Raw genomic sequence first — 19052 nt, 5'->3', positions numbered from 1 at the left:
TAAGAGTCAGTTTTGTTACATATTCAAAATAAAGTAAAAAATAAGTTTTCTGAATAACTGATATACATTTTATAAAATTTTATTTCAAACAACAAAAATATTTTGTTTTAAAAGAATAAATTTAATTTTCTATAAATTTCCTTATCATTGGGAATGTCTACTTGTAAATGACTGATTACTGTGGGTGCCAATTAAATCTCGAGAACTTTATGTAGTTTTGCAAAAATCAATTTCTTTCTATTGAAAATTAACATAGAATTTTATTATACCTAAATGACACTTGAAAATGTATAAAAAAAATTATTTTTTTCAAGTTTCCTCAATAAATTATATGAAAAGCCCATTATTCTTATTAATAGTCAACATCATTAAAATGTCCTTTTAATATGTATGTATTTTATTTCAGTTTGCTTTAACTGCCAAGAAAATTTAAATAAGAAATCTAAAAAAAAAACTAATAAATATTAAAGACTATTTCTCTAGGTTATGTTACTCTAACAAAAATAAAAACAAGTAGGAAAGTATAGTCGGGCGTGGCCGACCATATGATACCCTACACCAGTTATGAATATTAAATGTGATTTATTTTTCATAATATCGCATTTATCTTCAATATTCCCTTGTTCCGATACATTTAAGCAATTTATTTATGAAAAACTAATTTTCTGAAAGAGGCTTTATATGGGGGCTAGGGGCAAATATGGACCAAGCCCGATAAAATATTGTGAATATATTTATATTTACATAATATTTTATTGTGCAGAATTTCATCGCAATATTTGTGTTTATAAGTTAATTTGGGACATTCAAGTAATTTTCAGAAGGGGACTTTGTATGGGAGCTAGGGTCAAATGGGGCCCGATCTTTATGAAATTTAGCAGGGTTATCAAGACTTCTATAAAACTTAGTTATGCCGTATTTTATCGATATATCTGTATATTTAACATAATTATGAGCTCAGAAGCCCTTTTCGGGGGGTTCTGTTCTATGGGGGCTAGGTGAAATAATGGACCGATTTTAACCATTTTCAATAGGCTTCGTCCTTGGGTCAAATAAAACGTGCGTGCCAAATTTCATCCAATTATCTTGAAAATTGCGACCTGTAGCTTGCGCACAAGGTTTACATGGACAGCCAGCCAGCCAGCCAGCCAGCCAGACGGACGGACGGACGGACGGACATAGCTTAATCGACTCAGAAAACGATTCTAAGCCGATTGGTATACTTTAAGGTGGGTCTAGGACGAATATTTTTATATGTTACAAACATCAGCACAAATCCAATATACCCTCCCCACTAAAGTGGTGTAGGGTATAAAAATGTATATCGCAAGGACATCAACAACAAGGGATAAACAAATAAAATAAAAATATTTTTTCTTTCATACACTACATGCTCTGAAAACTTGTTTTTTGTTCAAAAATAAAAGTTATATTATTTTAGAATTTTGTTGTTCTGTTACTAGCCGTTAGTGTGCAGGATCAAAGGATAAAAAAGTTTTTTTGATTCAGAAATTTTATTTATCTCTTGTTTTTGTTTGTGTTCATAATAATAATGTGCTATACGTGTTAATATGTATCATATTAAAAGTCTTTGGAAAGGGTAAGTGATTTTTTTATCCCATTCAACTTTTAGCATAATTATCTAACTAAAATTTTATTTTCATTATGGAAATTTCATTATTAAAGTTATATTTTTAATAAAACTAAATAAATGTATGATTTGGGGATTAACTGTTCCTATGAGCATTTCGCCGGAATCAGCGAAGTTTTAAGGAATACATATAATACAAATGTATACGCGAGACCAAAAATTGTTTTAAAATCAGTTATTGCTATTCAACTGAATATTTATAACGAAAAAATATGAACAGTTTTTTTTTTACGAAATTAATTAATATTATTTGCTTAATTAAATCATTTAATCAATTTTATTATTAATCTAATAGTGTTTAAATCATTTTGGTGTGGGGTGCAAAGTTTGTTTTAATAACACAGGCCAACGAAATGAAGGTTTGTGAAAACTTTTAAACCCAATTGGGACTATTTTGAATGTATTTTTAGCTATCTCCCACCATTTTCTCGCATAATGGAATTGAATATTTTGTTCATATATTACGGACATTTTTCATAATTATAAAAATACATTTACGTTTTCTCGGTGTCATCATAAATATGGGTCTTCATTATAAATTTCATTCATTTAAATCAGTTGAAAGCAAAATATTATTTCACTATTGTTTAAAGAAGATTTCCCAATATTGCATAGCTTAAGTTTGACCTTCACAGTTTGTGGGTTAACATTATTTGAATTTACTGAAACTTCAGATGCATATTTTCTATTATCTTAAATTATATATTCTTTAACAGTTTTATATAAAATACATAACAGTAAAGAATAAAGCAGGTTTATCAAAAATTTTAACAATTTCTCCGAAATCCTTAAAATTCAAATCGCACTTAACGCTAATATGTGAGAGATATCGATCTAATTTCTGTACTATTTTATTCCCTTTTTTATTGTCGATAAGTCACGTGGAGATTTTCTTAAAATTTTAAAATTTACTAAACTAAGCAAAATTGGTAAAAGTTTGAAACTGGATTTTTCAAACTGCCGTCTGAAGGGGTTCCCATTTATGACTATATTACAAATACGGTTTACGCTATCTAATGAGGATAAAAACACATCATTAAAGCGTTTTGTGATACTAAATGATCAGGGAAATTTGTAATAACTTCTACAATTTTTGACCGATTTTCGCATTTTATATCTCATTGGAACAATAATTGAATATATATGTATTCCAATTTTTTACTATTAAAATCCAAAAAGATAAATTTAGTGCAAAAATTTTTGTAAAAACCTTTTTCCCCTTCAGAGCGGTGGTGCCACCAGTTAACATGGTCCTATCAAATGGACTAAAAGATGAAAATGTGGAAATTTGATGGATGATATGACATTTTTATTTCCATATTCGGAATCAGCACGCCAAATAATGCTAGAATTAGTGAAATTTATTTCAAAAGATTTTTCATCGTTGACATGTGTTCTAGTTCTGTTTCTAGTTCTGTTCTAGTTCTGTTCTAGTTCTGTTCTAGTTCTGTTCTAGTTCTGTTCTAGTTCTGTTCTAGTTCTGTTCTAGTTCTGTTCTAGTTCTGTTCTAGTTCTGTTCTGTTCTGTTCTGTTCTGTTCTGTTCTAGTTCTGTTCTAGTTCTGTTCTAGTTCTGTTCTAGTTCTGTTCTAGTTCTGTTCTAGTTCTGTTCTAGTTCTGTTCTAGTTCTGTTCTAGTTCTGTTCTAGTTCTGTTCTAGTTCTGTTCTAGTTCTGTTCTAGTTCTGTTCTAGTTCTGTTCTAGTTCTGTTCTAGTTCTGTTCTAGTTCTGTTCTAGTTCTGTTCTAGTTCTGTTCTAGTTCTGTTCTAGTTCTGTTCTAGTTCTGTTCTAGTTCTGTTCTAGTTCTGTTCTAGTTCTGTTCTAGTTCTGTTCTAGTTCTGTTCTAGTTCTGTTCTAGTTCTGTTCTAGTTCTGTTCTAGTTCTGTTCTAGTTCTAGTTCTGTTCTAGTTCTGTTCTAGTTCTGTTCTAGTTCTGTTCTAGTTCTGTTCTGGTTCTGTTCTAGTTCTGTTCTAGTTCTGTTCTAGTTCTGTTCTAGTTCTGTTCTAGTTCTGTTCTAATTCTGTTCTAGTTCTGTTCTAGTTCTGTTCTAGTTCTGTTCTAGTTCTGTTCTAGTTCTGTTCTAGTTCTGTTCTAGTTCTGTTTTAGTTCTGTTTTAGTTCTGTTTTAGTTCTGTTCTAGTTCTGTTCTAGTTCTGTTCTGTTCTAGTTATGTTCTAGTTCTGTTCTAGTTCTGTTCTAGTTCTGTTCTAGTTCTGTTTTAGTTCTGTTCTAAATCTGTTCTAGTTCTGTTCTAGTTCTGTTCCAGTTCTGTTCTAGTTCTAGTTCTAGTTCTGTTCTGTTCTGTTCTGTTCTGTTCTGTTCTGTTCTAGTTCTGTTCAAGTTCGGTTCTATTTCTCTTCTAATTCTGCTCTAGTTCTGTCATGTCAATATAAATATTGAGGATAAAAATGAGAAGACTAATAACAGCCGTATAATTAAAATATTGTAAGGAATAGAATCTATTTGCACAAGTGTCAGAAGCCATTTGATGACATTGAAAGCTGAAATTTGTTATACTTCAATAACTTTTTCTGTGGAACATCCTACCGGAATAAAATTGGGCTTTTGGATACATATGGACACATACAAAATATGTACAGAAAACCTTGAAGTTATTTTTCTTAATAACTTCAAAATTGTTTTTCTTAATAACTTCAAGATTATTTTCTTATACATTAGGCATTGCTGTGTTTAATTCAACAATATGGGACAATTCTTAACAAAAGTACAAATAATTCCAAACAAATTCCTTAAAAAGATTTCTAGGTTTTCTTAATGTATGGACGCCCATATGAATCTGGCATAAATATATACTTATATATACATACTTACATACATTTAACAAGAGTTAATTTATTCTATTTTCCACCACCTATGAAAAGAAAAAATAATATTTTTTAGACATATTGGCAGTTTTGTGAATGGGCTTCACCCATGAAACTTAATTTATATAATTCAAACATATGAGGATATTAATATTTATTAAATTTTTGCAAAAATACACATATACATATGTATATATGTACTTTCATACACTCCCCTCAATATGTGCAGATATTTACAGACTTATTATGAAACATGCATACATATACATACAAACACTTTAACCATATATCCTTACTTTAAAAATACATAGAAGTTTTTATGGGAAAAATGTTTGTTTAAACAAGAAAAATTTCTAAAAATAAAATCAACATTTCAGCATCTTGATTGTTTCGTAGAAGAAAATATTAAAAACATAGGAGCAGGAACCATCACCGTCATTTAATATTATATAATGTATGTATGTACATTAGAAGTGCCCAAAAAATATGAATTTGGATTTGATGGGTCTCATTTTTTTCTATTTTACAATTTGTAATCAATTTCCGTCACGGGGTCCCGTTATTCGATTGGTGTAAAATTTGATATCAATTAGTTTTAAACAATAATAAATATGCAAAAAAGCGATTGTTGGGGCACTTCTAATGTACATATATATGTACCAAATTACTCACACATTTAAGAATGTTTGCATGTGATGTTTTTCTGTCTGTTCATATCTATTTTGTGAATTAGACTACCATTTAATTCTGGTTTTAGGGCAATAGAATACAATAATCAAAAAAGATGTTGATAAAAAAACTCCAAATAAAAGTGAAAATTTCCTGTTGATTTGTTCCATGCTGTGCAATGGTTTCTTTAGATTTCCCCTCACGATTTTATTTATTTTTTTGATGTTCCTTACAACCTCAAACATTATGAGAATTTAATCTACAATTTATGCTGTTTGTTTTAGTTGTTTTTTTTTGTGTTTGTAAAGAAATCAACTTTCTTTTCATCATTTATGGATCATTGTTGGTATTTTATATAAATACGAGAAAATATATATAGATATAATTCTTTTCCGTACATACTTCCATATGTGTATGATTTAGTTAAAGATTTATAAATTTCTGAAATTTCTTTACAAACCCCCCCCCCCCCAAAAAAAAAGAAAATGTTACGAAACGGAACAAACTTTGAAATTTTAACATTAGAGTGACTCGCATTTTACAAAATATTTAAAATGTACAAAAATTAAAAATATCACAATGTATTAAATTGTTCTTATGTGATGAGTTTATAAATGGATGTTAAAATTTGTACAAATGTTATTCTTCCTGAAATTATAACTGTTCTTGTTCTGTGTTAAATCACTCTAATGTATGTATATAAGTATGTACATCTCCCCTTTAGTCAATCCCTGCCAGCAACTCAACTAACTTTAAATGCATTAAAAGCCGACTTTTTCATCAACTAGTTATGGTTGATTCTTGGATTATTTTTAATGGAACCAACTGACTATTTTAACATGGTGATGTCATACGCAGTAGTCAATTGTCCGACTCTGCATGACTTTTCAACTAGCTTAAAGTTAGTTACTAAAAAATTAGCTTAAAGGTAACTCTTTATTAACTAACTTAAAGTTAGTTGCAGAAAAGTCAAGCAATAGTTTTCTTTTGAATTCCCTACTGTATTAATTAATTATATTTTAATTAAATATATTTAAAATTTAACTACTAGTTATCTAAATTACATTTCGGTTTAATACAAGTTATGATATTAGTTCGTTAAAATTAATAGACATCAGTTTTCTGCAGGGGAACTAATAATAACACCGGTTTCCATAAAATTATGAATGATTTGTTCATTATTTCCATGATTCCCATTGATCCAAATCTAAAATAAATTTGAAAATGTTTTGTGTAATGTTAACTGTTAATGTATTATATTTACAGTATTAATCAGCAGAATTTAGAATTTAGGGACCGAGTTTTAAAATATTTAACCTTTTATGATTAATTTTTCCAATTTACTGACTCAAATTTCACAACGTATAGAAGAAAATGACAAAAATGTAAAACAAATTCCAAATAATAAAGAAACATGAGAAAACATGTCGAAACAAAATGCTCTCCAGATAATTTTGGGGTACTCCCGCATTATATGATAGTTAGCTTGTAGCTAGTCTTTAAAAGTCGGTTGTTTACGTTAATAAATACCAAATTTTGGAACATTTCTGCATTACATTGTTGTTCGTTTATAGTCAGTCTACTAAAGTTAACAAATAAAATCATAATAATAGAGAAACAAGAGAAAACATGTTGAAATACAATTAATTCTCTCCAGATAATTTTGAGGCACTTCTGCATTACATTATAGTTAGCTTGTAGTTAGTATTTAAAAGTCGGTTCTTTACGTTGCCAAATACAAAATTTCGGGACAGCTCTGCATTACATTGTAGTTAGCTTATAGTCAGTCTGTAAAAGTAAACTAGAAGTGAATTTTTCTCGTAGTCGACTACAAAATTGCTGGCAGGGATTTTATAAATACCAACACATATACATAAATAAGTAAACAACAATAATATATTTGTGTGCTTGGGATGATAAATTTCGCAAAAGTAAAATGAAGTGGTACTTAATTTCTCAAACGTTTGGTACTTGTGATAGAATTATTCTTTTAGCGAAATTTAAAAAAAATTTCTTAACTACTTTTTTCGTAATATTTACGAATGGTTCGTGTATAATACGAAATATTATTTATTCAAACCCTTTTTTAATTTTACGAAAGTATGAAAACATTTTGTAATATCAAAATTAAATATAACAAGTAAGAAATTATATAATAAAGCATTTAAGTTGAATTGGACCTTGTCTCAGATTCATATACTTAAGCCATTTATTGTTGAATAAAATTGTGGACATTTTAGTAAAATTTTGAAAGGGGCTTTGTATAGGGGCTACAGTCAAATGAGACCCTATAATTCTAAAATTCATGAGAGTCATAATGGCTAGAACGTGGTTTTGCAGTTTTTTGTCGAGATACGATTATATTAAACATAATTATGAACTTGAAAGCCCTATTCGTCGGGTTCAGTTGTATGGACCGATGTTAACCATTTTCAATAGGCTTCGTCCCTGGGACAATAGAAGATCATGTACCTAATTTCATTGAATTATCTTCACAATTTCGACCTGTAGTTTGATTACAAGGTTTACATGGGCGGACAGACGGACGGACATAGCTAAATCGACTCAGAAAATGATTCTAAGCGGATTGGAATACTTTAAGGTGGGTATAGGGCCAATATTATTGTGCATTATAAACATCAGCACAAATCCAATATACCCTCCCTACTAAAGTGGTGTAGGGTATAATAAAGAAATAAAAAAGTCGTATCAGCCACAAATTTTCAACATTTTCAACTTTTAGTCCTTCTGACTATAAACTTGAGTCCCAAATACAAAATATTTTGACAGTAGTGTGGCCGTCTCTGCCACTAGACTTATACTTAAAGTTATAGAAATAGATTCTGGGAAAATTTGGCGCGATAGGACCGCGTTCTATCTGGTGACACTACGGTACTGAAGGAGAAAACGATTTTTTACAAAAAATTGGCACTAAATTAATGTTTTTGGATTTTAACAGCAAATAATTGGAATATATATGAAATTATCATTCCAATAACATATAAAACACAAATATCGGTTAAAAATTGTAAAAGTTATTACAAATTCTTCCGATCCTTTAGTGTCACAAAACGCTTATCTGAGAAATATTAAAAAAATTGGGAAATATTGTAATAAAACCACGTCATTACATTAAATATATTCGTATTAACTTAAATCTGAGTTTTCATTCTCATTGGATAGCGTACACCGTTTTTGGGGTGTAGTTATAAATGGAAAACCCTTCAGACGGCAATTTCAAAACTCCAGTTTCAAACTTTTAGCAGTTTTGTTAAGAAAATTTTAAAATTTAAAAAAATGTCCATGTTACTTATAGACAATAAAGAAGATAATAAAATATTAAAGAAATTAGATCGATATCTATCACACAATAGCAGTAACTGCGATTTGAATTTTGAGGATTTCGGTGAAAAACAATTTTTTGTTAAAATTTTTGGAAAACTGGTTTTATTCTTTACTGTTATGCATTTAAAAAAAAATTTTTTCAAACTCAAGCTATGCAATATTGGGAAATTTTCTTGAAAAAATCGAAATTAACCCTTAAACGTAAATATATTTTTATAATTATATAAAATGTAGGTAATGTATGATCAAAATACTCTATACCGAAAACGATGGATGGGCATAGATAAGGTTAGGTTGATGATTCCTAAGTTACCATCGGGCCTGCTGTGTGCCCATTTATATGGAAAATGTTGGTGGGAAAAACATTCTATAGTGATTTATTTAGATATTAGTGCCCGATGTTCCGGAAATCATTTATTCTAAACCAGTCATAGTGTATACAAAAGTGCCTTGTTATAACCTCTATGTGGTGTCTTCTTTTTATTTCCGCTCCAGGATTACACCAAAGTACATAACTCTGTCGGTCAACAGTATTTTCTTATTCGGGAAACAGTGTTCAATATACAGAGGAATTTTTATATTTCTTTTGTAAAGACGTTTTCAGTCTTTGCTGGGTTAACAATAAAGTCTCACGGTTGAGCTCAGCCATTCTGGATACAGTCTCCTATAAATTCTAAAAGTAAGTAACACATATTGTAAAGTATCTAGGAATAGTGAATTAACAATAATCCTACAATTCAAAATTGTCAAAATGGAAAATTTCATAAAATAACAATCTATTACAGAATAGAATTCTATCCAAAATGAGATATCTTAAATTGACATCATACATACAGACATTCCGAGAATTGTTAGAGAATGCAAGATTGATTACAATAAAATAATGACTAAAGACAAATATCCCCCAAATCGAACAAATTTAAAAAGTACATAATTTTCAATATTGTTGGTGGTACTATATGGAAAATTTACTCCTCTTCTAATCCGGATGTGAGAAGGAATGTGTAATTGTGTGTGTGTGTATGTGAATGTTCTTGACAGTATTTGAAGATAACCAAGGGCAAATTGTTGCATATGTATGTATGTCTTTAAGGATATGGGTGTGATGTATTTTTATATTTCTCCCCTTTTCTGTGCACATGTATGTGTGTATTTATTAATGCGTGTGAGTGGTTGTATAATAAAACTGTATTCACTTGCTGTTGTCGTGTATTTTTTTGCTTCTTTTTTCTTGTTTTCATGTTGTTGCTTTTTGGTATTTGGCGTAACAAGTGATTGGGTGTGTAACGGTAAATAAAACAGTTACAGCACTTACAGCCAAATTGAAATTATATTTGCCAGTCGTGATTTTATTCTTTGGTTTTGTTGTATTCCTTTGCTGTTGATTTTTTCTTTTTTCACAAGTAGCAGGCGAAATTGTTGTGCTTTTCATACAATTTCATTATTATTACGATCATCACAGTATGCGATAGCCTAAATGTATGTTATAAATATTATAACAATTCTATGGGTTTAAGCGTATGTACATATGTATGTATGTGTGTAGACAATTATTTTCGTATGTATGTTGTGTAAATCCTTATGAATTGATAAAATATAAAAAGTACATGTGTTTGTTTGTTTATTTGTTGTTTTAATATTATCGTGTAGGTCGGTGTGTTTAGCAAAGATTTGTAGATTTTAATTTTTTTAGCCTAAAGACTTTTACTTTCAATGTCTTACTTGTGTTCCTTAAACATTTTGTTGGCTTTCTTTTTCTTACAAATAAAACGTCAGCACTTTTGGAAAGTTTTTTTTTGTTCAATTCTAGCGCTTGTCAATTTCGCTCTTTTTTCCGCAGTATTAAGCGTTTTTTGATTATGTGGGAAGTATTATTTTAAATTTTATGTGTAATGTAAATAAAACAACACAACCTTAAATAGCTTTAAAGTTAAACAAAATATTTACTTTATATGTTGGGTGTTAGAAAAATAAATTAAAAACAATAAAATGTTTTTTTCTGATATTTAAATAAATAAAAAACTGTTTATTTTTAATTACGTGAAATTTACACATTCAAAATAATTCTTTATTGTATGTATTTTTTGTTTTTCATTTACAATTACATATTTATCTCTTTATGAAAATTAGAATGTAAAACATCAGATGAAAATGTTAGTAAAATTTAACCAAACCATTTAGAGCCGACTTTATCTAATTATCTTTTATTTTAACTCACTCAGAAAAACATTTCACAGAAAAAATATTTAATATTTCAATAAACGTATTTTTGATCTTTCATAATATTTTTAATTGCAAATAATATATAATAAAGACATTTTTAAATCAATAACTTGGTTTAGAAATATGTATTTAAAAGAAATTAAAATTTAAAATTTGTCTTCTAAATTTTATAAAAATTGCACAAAAATTATTTTTATATCCACCATCAAAAAAGATGGGGGTATATTGATTTTGTCATTCCGTTTGTAATACCCTTATCAAATTCTAAGACGATCTAGCCATGTCTGTCCGTCTGCTATCTGTTGAAAGCTTAATAGAGTCCGAACGGAATGAGGTAGAAGATTGAAGTTTTTCACAAATATTCTCTATAGGTAAGGTTTGTTTGGTATTGAAAATGGGCAATATCGGTTCACGTTTTCGGATAGCCCCATACAAGTGGACGGGCATATCTGTTTTAAAAGTACGAGTATAGCGATGAAATTCGCACAAATAAGTTTCATATGATCCAAAATCTCCGTACAAAATTTTATGAGGATCGGTCCATAGTTGATCCCATATAAGGTCCCCTTCAAAAAATTACTTCAACGCTCATTACTGGCTTAAAAATACTAGTATAGCAATGAAATTTGACATAAATAGTCTCATATGATCTAAAACTTCTCTACCAAATTTTATGTGAATCGGTTCATAATTGACCCTACCCCCCATATAAGGATCCTTTAAGAATAAAAGAAATTCGACACACATAAATTTCAATGGAGCCAAAATCTCTATAACAAAGTTTTATGTGGATCGGTCCATAATTGACCCTCTCCTTATATAAGGTCCCCTTCAGAAAATGACTTTAACGCTTATTACTGGCTTAAGAATAAAAGAAATTCGACACACATAAGTTCCAATGGAGCCAAAATCTCTCTATCAAAGTTTTATGTGGATCGGTCCATAGTTGATCCTAAGCCCCATATATGGTCCCCTTCAAAAAATTACTTTAACGCTCATTACTGGCTTAAAAATACTAGTATAGCAATGGAATTTGGCATAAGTAAGTCCCTTATGATCCAAAAACTTTCTACCAAGTTTTATGTTGATAGGTCCATAACCCCCCATATAAGGTGCCCTTCAAAAAACAAAACGATCATTATTGACTTAAAAATACGAGAAATTATACCCAAGTAAGTTCCTTGCGAACTTAAATCACTTAACCAAATTTTGATGTCTATAATTGACCTTACCCCCTATGAGATCCCCTTCAGATAATTAATTTAACGCTCATTACTGGCTTAAAAGTACAGAAAAGTATAGAAATGAAATTCGACAGAAATAAGTTTCTTACGAGCCAGAACCTCTCTACTGACTTTTATGAGAATCTGCATATGATTGACCTCCATATAAGCTCCCCTTCAGAAAATAACTTTAAAGCTCATTACTGGCTTAGATATATGAGAAAAGCGATGAAATTCGACACACATATATTTTATACGAGTTGAAATCTCTCTACCAAATTTATTGAGGATTGGTCGATAAGAAAATTACTTTAACGATCATTGCTGACTTAAAAATACGTGATCAATTATGAAATTTGATATAAGAAACATTTATAGAGATGTAAATCTTCCTACCGAATTTCATGCGGAGAGTGTCGATGTTTTATATGAACCAAAATCGGTCTAAAAAAATTATGTAAAATTTTATGAAAAACGGTCATATTTGTTTTTTTTTATTCGGAAGAGCTCAGCCCATATGTTTTTAATTCGGAAGAGCACGGTTCCGAATTCAAAGATATCACGCTGATGTTCATAATATCAAAGTTTATTTATAGAGTAGCCTTCGTGTTATATGATTTGATGGTGCGTATATAACATTCGGTATAGCCGAATATAATACTATCACTTATTATACCCTACACCACTATAGTGGGGAAGTTATTATGCGTTTGTGCTGATCTTTGTGACACCTAAAAATATTGGCCCTACACCCATCTTAATGCATACCAATCCGCTCACAATCACTTTCTGAATCGATTTAGCTATGTCCGTCTGTCCGCCCCTCCATCTGTGTGTCCATGTAAACCTTGTGCGCACGCTACAGGTCGCAATTTTTAAGATAATTTGATGAAATTTGGCACGTACGCCTCTTTTTGTCCAAGAACGAACTCTATGGTTGAAATGGTGGAAATCAGTCAATTATTTTTCCTAGCCCCCATACATCCGGACCCCTCGAATACGGCATTTAAACTCATAATTATGTTTAATGCTTAACTGCCTTATTCATAAACATTTATCAAAGGTTTATAGAAGAAATTTTGTATGAAAATTTGATTTATAAACCTTTCATAAAAGTTTATGAATAAGACCCTTAGTATTTTAGCAAAAATTAGAAAAACTTAGTTTTATATAAGTCTAAATGATACTGCCGATTTTCGTAAAGACCATTTGACCCTAGCCCCCATACAAAAACCCTTCAGAAAAAGACTTGAATATCAACAATTCTCTTCTAAAAACTAGTATCGTGATAAAATAAGTTTTATATAAACATAAATCCCAACAATCATGACGAGTATCACAGAGTCGAACTTGACTTAATATACCTTCTTGTAATGTTATATATATTACAAACTTAAAAAAATTCTAAAAATTTTTGACTGCTTTTAGTAGCTAGAAGAATGTTGGTTGTTACTATAATATTTTCTTATCTATTGAAAATGTCATGTTGTGACAAATGCTATCACGTACGACTTGAAACAGCGTTTTTATTATTTAACTGACAGCAGCAATTTTGTGCTGGTAAGATTCAGATTTACTGTCAAATTAATGTAATATATTTCCTTTTAAGATTTAACTGAAATGTTTAATATTTTGATGTTTTAAAGGGAAATTTAAAAGAAACTTTTAAAAATATCTTATAATAAGTGTATTTGAAATTCTATCAGATATAGTATCCAATTTCCCTGACTAAAAAATTCTTTCACTTAATATTTAGAAAACTGTTTTAAGTATTTTTATTCCGTTCTCAGTCCTTTTTAGACATTTAATTTTTATAGTATTGGTTAAACGATATTGAATTTCACTGGTCGAAATTGTGTTTTGTGACACATCTTCAAACTGAATTAAATTCATTGACAGTTGCTAACAAATTTTTATGTTAGTTTAATATTATTTTAACAATTTTAATTTTACTTGTTTACCATTATTCTCTTTTTCTTTCAAATGATTGACAACACTGGTCATGTCTGTTAATTTTTCCTTTTTTTTCAATTTCACCGGGGGTATTTGGTGTTCTCATTCGCTATCATTTTCATTGAGTTTATTTTAGCAATTGTTTCAAGTAATTTCATTTTCATTGACTCAATGATTCCCCTGTTTTCATGTAGTATATTTTTTTCTCCTTTTTCACAGTTTTCCTCTTTATTGGGGACGCTTTCTGTGGAAAATACAAATTATTTTGCAGCTTATTGCAATTTTGTTTTTATTTCATCTTTCAGTATCTTTTTTTTGGCTGCTTTCTAAAAGTTGTTGATTCAATTATATCGTGTATGTTGTTGCTGATGTTGTTTAGTAAATTGCTAAAACGTTCAACGTGCAAATGGTGTACCGTTGGTGCGGGTGTTAAGGGTCATATGAAATGTTGATATAAAATTGAAAAAAAAAAAAGTTTTTTTAGTTATTTCAAAATAAAAGGTATTGGTTGGATATTACTGGAAATGAATATTTTTCATCATCAGTTTCTTCATCATCGCCATCGTCATTATATTGATTGTCACTGTCTAGCGCTGGCGCTTTTTATTTTTGTTGCTGTCATCAGTTTTGTATTGTGTATTGAAAGTTTAACAAAGATGAACAACAACAGCAACGTTTCATTTGCCATTAAACGTTAAGCTTCATTAGCTTTATCGTGGTATTATATACATACAGATATATACAGATTCATATATATGTAAATGTATTGTCGGATATCCTATTTGAATGTATAATGGGGTGGTGCTCCAAAAATAGACAAAACAAAAATTTAAATTTACTTATATACATACTTACATATATTCAATTAAAGTATGTCTATCGAATCTATTCATTAGATGCTCGCTATTTTGCTAGAACATTCGGATTCCATTTCACCTATTGGTATACCCTTCCTCTTTTAGACTATAGTCTAGTCTAGTCTAGTCTAGTCTAGTCTATAGTCTAGTCTATAGTCTAGTCTATAGTCTAGTCTATAGTCTAGTCTATAGTCTAGTCTATAGTCTAGTCTATAGTCTAGTCTATAGTCTAGTCTATAGTCTAGTCTATAGTCTAGTCTATAGTCTAGTCTATAGTCTAGTCTATAGTCTAGTCTATAGTCTAGTCTGTAGTCTAGTTCTTGGAAACCAATTTTCATTTCAAGTTCTCTTCTCTCATTTATAAATCTGGGACACTCAAAGAATACATGTTTTGCATCCTCGTTTACATTACAATTTGGACAATATGGGTCATTCTCGCGGCAGGTATGCTTTAAAGCAACCATGCCCACTTAAGAACTGTGTAAGGTAGAAATCTAGGTCACCATGTTTCCGTTCTACCCAAGCACGCACATCGGGAATAATTTCCCATGACCATCTACCTTTGCTAGATGATGACCATTTTCTTTGCCATTTATGTATACTTGCATTTCTTGCAAGCTGACGTACAGATTCATCTTCTGAATCATTTCTGGATTCAAATATTTCTTGCGCCTCCTTAGCTTGTAGCTCAATTGGAAGGATGCCTGATATTACTGATGCTGCATCCTCCGACACCGTCCGGAATGCGCAGCAGACACGTAGACATGCTAATCTGTCTACAGAAGCAATTTTATTTCGATATGTGCGAAACTTTGTTGATTCTGCCCATATGGGAGCAGCATACATTATTATACTCCTTACAACCCCTGCAAGAAGCTTCCGACGCAGGTATTTAGGGCCTCTTTTATTGGGCATTATGCGGCAGAGTGCAGTACATGTTTCCCTTGCTTTTTTCCTACATTTATCCATGTTTTTCCTTTTATGGCATTTTTCGCAGTATCAACTACAAGCATTATTTCATCTATTGTTGATTTACCATTCTTAAAACCAAACTGTGTTTTTGAAAGTCCTCCTACCATTTCTGTACTTGCCTCTAGTCTTCTACAGACAACGCTTTCTAATAATTTTTCGCACGTGTCAATCATACATGTTGAAAACCGGATAGGTTCCGAACGTTAGGAGCTATAGTGATGAAATTCTCCAAAAATGCTTATTGATGACAAATGTTGTTTTGTGTTAATAATGGGCAAAATCGGTTCATGATTTCACTTATCCCCCTTCAAGTGAACCATATACAGGTCCGCCTTCCGAAATCCACAAATTTACAACCAAATATAAGAGTTGGTTAAATAGTAGTAATATAAATGCAATGTAATTAGTAATTAGAATGAACTAAATTCATAAAAAATTAAAGAAAATTATAAATTTCAGCACATAAATTGCAATGGCATAGTGATAATTACATGAATTTATTACAATTATACTCAGATATGTTGTATTTCATTCACAAACAAATTTAATACGTTAATTTGTTCAAAATTTTTCTATAAATTTAATATATTTTAAAAGAAAATTTAGACGTAACCGACACCTTGCTGTTACAAAATTCATAAACAGAAAATAAATGTGTATTTAAGTCTTTTTTCTTTTTCTTGTAAAGTTGAAACCATTGGATCTATAGCTACGAAATTTTCAAAGATGATGCTAAAAGACCTAAATTACCGATTTCTATAAGAAAACGAAAATCAAGTCGCTTACGTCCATTTTACAAAAAGGGCTCGATATAGTCTAGTCTATATTTGAGGTCTTTGCCTGGTATACTGCTTTTACCCACACTATCAACTATGCGTTCCAAGGTTTTAAATAGAATGGACGAAAGGCTTATCAGTCGATAGGACTTAGGTGTAGCGTAGCTATGTTTTCGTGGTTTGGATATAAATAGGATTCTTGCCATTTAATTAGGATATATTTGAATTTTAATCATGCAATGAAAACTGCAGCTGAAAAAGTGCCAGGAACATGCCATCCGGCAGCTTTATAGCCATGCCATGTCAGATGTAATAGCAATACCTTTGGAGTGTCGTGCGATTGACTAACTATGATTTCCTGAAGCGTCTTTTTCAACTTCCTCCTTGCAACTTCCTCCAGTCCTGTGCTCCATAAAGCCTTTTCTTAGTGAGTATGGATATGCTATCACTCACCTCTTTCAACACTTTCTCTACTTCATACATTTTGGGATTTGCTATAATGTTGTTATTATCATCTGAGGATTCAGAGTCGGAACCCTCACCTATATTTAAAGGCTAAGGTAGTTCATAGCTCTCTCCGAGTACATCTTCTCTTTCACCCCTATGTTTTTGCCAATGACATACTGTACACTTGACGCATTGTCCGCCACTGAGGCCAAGGTACCCACCTCCGTAGTAGTCTGTTGCTCACAATTGGAGGATGACAACGACACATGATTCAAGAGTAGATCAACATTTGCCTTTTTTCCATATTTGTATTTCTCTAGTTTTTTTCCGCGGGAATACAATATTCCCAGGTGGAGAACAATCTGCCCTCCCTCAGCTTAAGTGAAACCATAGCTGGGAGAGGACAGATGGTCCATCACCATCCCCTATCCGCCGCCCGAGGACGCTCTCGGTAGGAAAATATTAACTGAAAAACTCCCCCGAATAAGTAATGAGTTAAAAAGTTTAAAAAAGCCGTTTTCACTAATTCGGAGGCAAGTCTTAACACGCTCGCTTATAAATAATTACTTAAATAAGTTCTAGCAGATAGGAAGTTGAAAAGTTGTTTTGTTTTACGCACAAAAAAATTGCTCACACAGGATACGAACCTGGGCTTCTTGTTCGTTAATTTGATGTCTTACTCGCTTTACCACTGCTTAGTTATTTTCTTATCCATTAAATAAACCATTTTCAGAGAAAAAATTTTAAAAAATTATTGTAAAGTGTAACGAGTTCATACAAAGTTTGTCTCCAATATTGTGGGACCATTCTAATGCAAACAGTGTTTATGTACGTATGTATGTACATATAATTGCCTGTGCTATTTATTGCTGGGTAATGGCACAGTTTTTGCTCATACTAATGTGTTGGAGTTGGCGTTATTGTTGGTTATGATTTTAACCTGGTTTCCGGTTGCATTAGATATTCGCTTTTTTTTTTGCTGGTATTGTTTCTTTCTCTCTCCCCTTCTTGTTAACGAGAAAAATAATCAAATTATGAACAAATATTTGCATAAAAATTACTCTGTACTTTGTTATTGTTGTTTTTCTTGTTTCATATTTATTTTATGCATAATGAAATGAAAACTTGGAATTGAATTGGTTTTGATTTCGATTTTTAGAATTTTGTATGAAATTACATTATTATTTATTACAACTGTATGGATTTTGTTGTTCTTATTTATGGGTGTTTTTTTCGAGTTTTGATTTATGTCATGTTTTTGCAAATTATTGAGGTTATTTCAGCTAATAATGAAAAACAAAAAATTCATACATACGATAATAATTAAATATGCATTATTTTGATTAGTTATTTTTGACGAAGTTAATACCATTGTATTATTGTAAATTATTATGAATTTAAAATTATATATTTGATATTTTTAAACAATTCTGTTTACATATTTAATTCATTTGTGAATACTAGAGATTTTGTTCACTATTACTTTTTAAAATTTTCTTATAATTTTATTTGAATATTTTATAATTTTAGAAACTATTTTAATAAAAGATATACATATGTATTTAAAGGTCGAAAAATATATGTAAGTTATATGAACTTAAAATGAGGCAGATTAATGTATTTTGAAATAGCTCTTTAACCCACATAAGAATTCCATTCGTTTTGCTCAAAAATAGAATTTTTCCACATTTCCTTTTCACAAATAATTGTTTTTTTTTATAATCTGCTGATAATAGAAAAATAATATGATTTCAATATAAGAGAAAAACTAAATTAAGGTGTCATAAAAACTAAGAACAGTTTCTGACAGCTTAACTCTTCTCTAAACTATTGTTGTATTAGTTCAAAAACTATTTAAGTATTAAACCAACAAAAATTAACAAAACTTAACAAAATAAAAAGTAGAAAATAACACGTTTTATTGATTAAAAAAAATGTCAAAGAAACATTTTCAGTTTACTAAAGGTGAAAAGGCAAGTTACATAGTTGAGTTTTTGCTGTTTCTAACATTTCAAATATAAAATAAATTAAAAATTTGTTTTAAGTTGTATTTGTGGCAATATTAAATAATAAATTTAAGTATTTCTGTAGCTGCTATGAATTTATTGCTTTCAA

At 30.3% G+C, this 19052-nt stretch overlaps 1 protein-coding gene across 4 annotated transcripts in view; it reads left to right on the top strand.

The window, feature by feature from the left end:
• Positions 1-1479: 1479 nt before the first annotated feature.
• LOC119616044 (dopamine D2-like receptor) overlaps positions 1480-19052 on the top strand; it is a 126260-nt gene continuing 108687 nt past the window's right edge. For all 4 annotated transcript variants that reach the window (XM_037972191.1, XM_037972189.1, XM_037972190.1 and 1 more), the window contains exon 1: positions 1480-1600. The gene's annotated coding sequence lies outside the window, so the exon portion shown is untranslated. The remainder of the gene's footprint in view (positions 1601-19052) is intronic.

This window comes from Lucilia sericata, unplaced genomic scaffold, assembly GCF_015586225.1.
Source record: "Lucilia sericata isolate MDLA Ls3-8-SP2 unplaced genomic scaffold, ASM1558622v1 Contig000053F_arrow, whole genome shotgun sequence".
NCBI lineage: Eukaryota > Metazoa > Arthropoda > Insecta > Diptera > Calliphoridae > Lucilia > Lucilia sericata.
Note: the sequence above shows the minus strand (reverse complement) of the source record. Positions and strands in the feature narration are given on the sequence as shown.